Source organism: Podarcis melisellensis (assembly GCF_964234715.1).
Source record: "Podarcis melisellensis genome assembly, chromosome: 10".
Classification (NCBI taxonomy): domain Eukaryota; kingdom Metazoa; phylum Chordata; class Lepidosauria; order Squamata; family Lacertidae; genus Podarcis; species Podarcis melisellensis.
Genome location: NC_138542.1, coordinates 47,272,445 through 47,276,472, shown reverse-complemented (window position 1 = coordinate 47,276,472; position 4,028 = coordinate 47,272,445).

Sequence of the window (4,028 nt, the reverse complement as noted above, 5' to 3'; positions counted from 1 at the left end):
CGGAGAAGCTAAAAACAAGAGGTTTGTGTTTTTCTCAAAACTCACAGCAGGGGGAGGTGCCAGGCTGAAGCTATAGGGGGCAGTTTTCGGGATCTTCTGCACCACTGAAAAATATGAACTCCAATCTTTGAGTGGCAGTAACACACACCCTTGAAAGACAATAATGTGGATGCATTTCACACCAGTTTAGAGGGAAATTGTATACATGAGAACACACAGCTGACCTCACAGAGCTAAAAAGAATTAAAAGTGAAGTCAGTGATAGGGAACCTATAATCACTAGACTCCATCACTCATCAACCCCAGCCAGCATAGAAGGAATGATCCAAGTCCAACAGCTGGAAGACCTCAGGTTTCCCCATCTTCCAGCTAACTGATGTTCTGAACATTCCTGCACTAGAGAGGTAGAGTAGAAGGAAAGTGCTCCCCCTCTATACCATGATGGGGATTGGGTACGAGGAGCACAAAATGAAGTGGGGATGGGAGCTGGGACTGGGGCCACTCATTGCTACTCACATCACAGGCAAATAACCCATTTGGTGTCAGTGGCACCCTTACAACCACTTCATGTCAATGGTCACAACAGATATGTTGCCTGGAGTTCCCATGTGGAAGAGGCACGGGAAGCACGAGTCACTGCAATAGATGTACAACTGTAAATGGAGGTGGGGGAGATCAGGCTAGCAATGTTTCAACAAAATCAAGACACATTGGCCTGCTGAAAAGTATGGATTGAAGGCTACTTTAGCCAGAATTTGGCAATGTCAAGGATGCAAAGGAACTGCAAATGTAAGTTGTTAGACGACTTTGGGTCTGGCTGAACTGTGCTGAAGACCCTTCAATTGCAATGGGAATTATTTACGCTCATGCTTAACTCTTCTACAGTGGAGTACTATACAACTGGCTTAACACTCCCTTGGTACTCCAACTTTTATAGATTATAGGTTGCTGCAAGAAGCATACACATCACGATGAATTTAAAACACACTCAGGTTTCAATTGGTCTGCTCAGAGTATGACTTAGTGTGATATCACCCTAAGCTTGATTCACGGTTTCTTATGTGTCTTATAACTGCATATTCTTTATTAGCCTTCCATTGTTCAATTATGTTGCAAAAATTGGGGGAGTGGGGTGGCTCAGAGGACGGGTATATGCTTTGCATGTTCCATCTCAGGCAGGGCTGGAAAAACTTGCATCCAAAGCCATGAAGAGCCACTAGCAATCACGGTGTTACAGATAAGAGTGAGCTAGATGGACAAATGGTCTGACTCTGTATAAAGCACTTCTTAAATCGATTTGTGCAGTGAAGCAATTATACAACCACTTCATCAGGCGGCACAACATACACCAAGCCAACTTTGAGAAGCCTTGCAGTCACCTGATAAAAACAAGAGCTCTGAGCTGAATTGGTGGGGAAGAAGGCACATGACCCCTTTAGCACATACTTTAAATTATTGCATATTGCACATCTGTATGGATCAGGCTATACTATTTACAAAAATATCACAAGCCACTTCAGCTAGAGCATTTCCACTTATCAGCTCCTCTCTGCTGTGTGTATGTTTTCTGGATGTGAAGACTTTGGAATCCTTTCCTGATGTACAAATCTAGTTTCACTGACACAGAGCGCAGGTTGTTTTAACAGAGAGTAGACTGCTTGTATACACCAACCTAAGTTCTTTAACCCTGGAGGGGGGGAAATACAATAGCAGCTTCTCCCATCATCCCCAACACACCCTTTAGGGTCACACAAGCAATGTTAATGGCAACTGCCATTTCCACACACATGAGGAATCCTACAATCACAACAGGGACTTTTGCCTGTAAAAGGCCAGAGAAAAAAACTCTTAAAATGAGAATAAAATGCCAAGCACGGCAGCTGAAGCAAGCATGTGAAAGAATCCCTGGAATGCTACCTGGAGGTCAGAGAGTTTGGCAAGTAGCCTCACCCATTCCACATTCCAGAGCATTGCCATCACTGTAACGCCAGGATTCTCTTCACACTAGAAAACAAGCAGCCATGTCAGTTACTAGGAGACTAGAGGAAAGGGGAAATTAGGTAGCAGTTCAGGATCACTAGGTCTGAAGGCAGTGCTCCATGAAAACTGATACCATAATACATTTGTTGGCCCCAAGTCACTTTGTTGTTTATCCACTAAGACTAACACAGTCTACCTGACCCCCACCCCACTGAAAAAAAGGTTTCCAAGTTAACTGAGCTTGTCCCATTTAGTTGCAACATGCCTACACTGGGAACAGGCTGCTGCCTTGAATTGGGAGCATCTTCTATCAGGGATGGGGAAACTTGTGGCTCTCCAGATGTTGTTGGGCTCCAATTCCCATCACTCCTACCAGCATGCCCAATAGCCAGGGATGATGGAAGCTGAAGTACAGCAACACCTGGAGAGCCACAGGTTCACCAGCCCTTGCCTAGAAAAATCTACTGTTTTGTTTTCTCTCTAAAAGCATTAGGTTTTAGCTGCATTGTTGCCACTTCAACTCTGGTCTGACAAGATGGTTATCTTTTGCTCATGTGGTTAGGGCAAATTGCCTGGGAATATACCAAAGAAACAAAAACACAAACACACAAATCATGAGATCAAAGCCTAACTCTGCCCAAGTTTCTGCAGAGTAAGCTAGATCTTGATATTTCAAACACGTGAGCTAAACCACACAACAAAGGCAAAAGAAACATCTTCAAAAATGCAGTGCCAGAATCTAAGCAATGTTATATCTAAATGTCATGCTGTTTGCTGCCAATTTTGGGAAAACCCAGAATGCACAATCTACACACAAGGTTTAAATGTAATCCTCCTCTGACATCCAGCAGTCGAGCACAAGTTAACTGCTGACACCAGGCTTTCAGGGAAGTGAAAGTGTAGTCTCACCATGAGCTGGCAGTCTCCAGAAATAGCTGTCAACCTTCTAGGACATGGGGAAGTTTATACAAAATTACTCCAGTGATGTTATTGCACAGCAGGGATGGGTACTGACTCTACCACTCTGAGGTTATGAGACGTAGGAACCAGGTCTGTGCCAAGGGAGGGCAGTCAAGGAGACAAGGGTCCAAGTTGAGGGGTGAGCCATGGAGGCAGCAGGTGGCCCTATCTTCCTGGCAGCCAAGCTTGAAACGGAGGAGCCCAAGGCTACAGACACTGCGTCCTAAAAGGCTACCTGAGCCAGGAGCAGAGACCGGTAACAAGGACAGCTATGTTGTGGCCCTCCAAGATGTTGTTGGACTCCAGTTTTCATCCATCTTAAGGCAACATGGCCAGTGATCGGTGGGGCGGGGGGCAAGAGTTGAGAGTCCTCTGACATACGGAAGGGCCACCAGTTTACCACTCTGGACTATAGCAGGTCAGTATAAAGACTTTGTATAAGCAAAAGGCTTGCTGAGCATGCGGAAGTAAAGATTGAACAGGAAACAGCTGCAGCTTGGAGTGCTGCCTTTAAGAGTCAGGGGAGGGTAAAGAAGGCTGGCTCTCCTGAGGTTCCCTCCAACTCAAAGGAAGCACTCATGGCGGGCTAGGTGAGACGTCATAATATGCAACTAGCAATCACATGAAGGGCTCTTTGAAGTAAATTTCAGCTACATCCAGACAGGGATCCTGACATGATTAGCAAGGCGCCCCACCTGCAGAGCCAACAGCCTCCTCCTTTCCTTCCTCTTGCCCCTAACTAATTGGCACAATCAGGAAGGAGTCCAAGAGTCCCGTGGGGCAAGGTGTGCTGAAGCTCAACAACTCTCCCTTACACATGCACTTATCCACTCTTTTCATGCAGGCCATGGCTGGTATACACAAGTATTTACAGCAGGCTTCCCCAACATGGTGGCCTCCAGAAGTTTTGTACTACAACTCCCATTAGCCCCAGTCTACATGGCCAATGATCACGGATGATGTTAGTTGTAGTCCAACAACATGCAGAGGACACAAGGTTGGAAAAGGCTGATCTACATCATTTTCTGGAAAAAAATATCCCACTACTTCCAGCAAGAAAACTACTTCAGACATTAGACATATCAAAG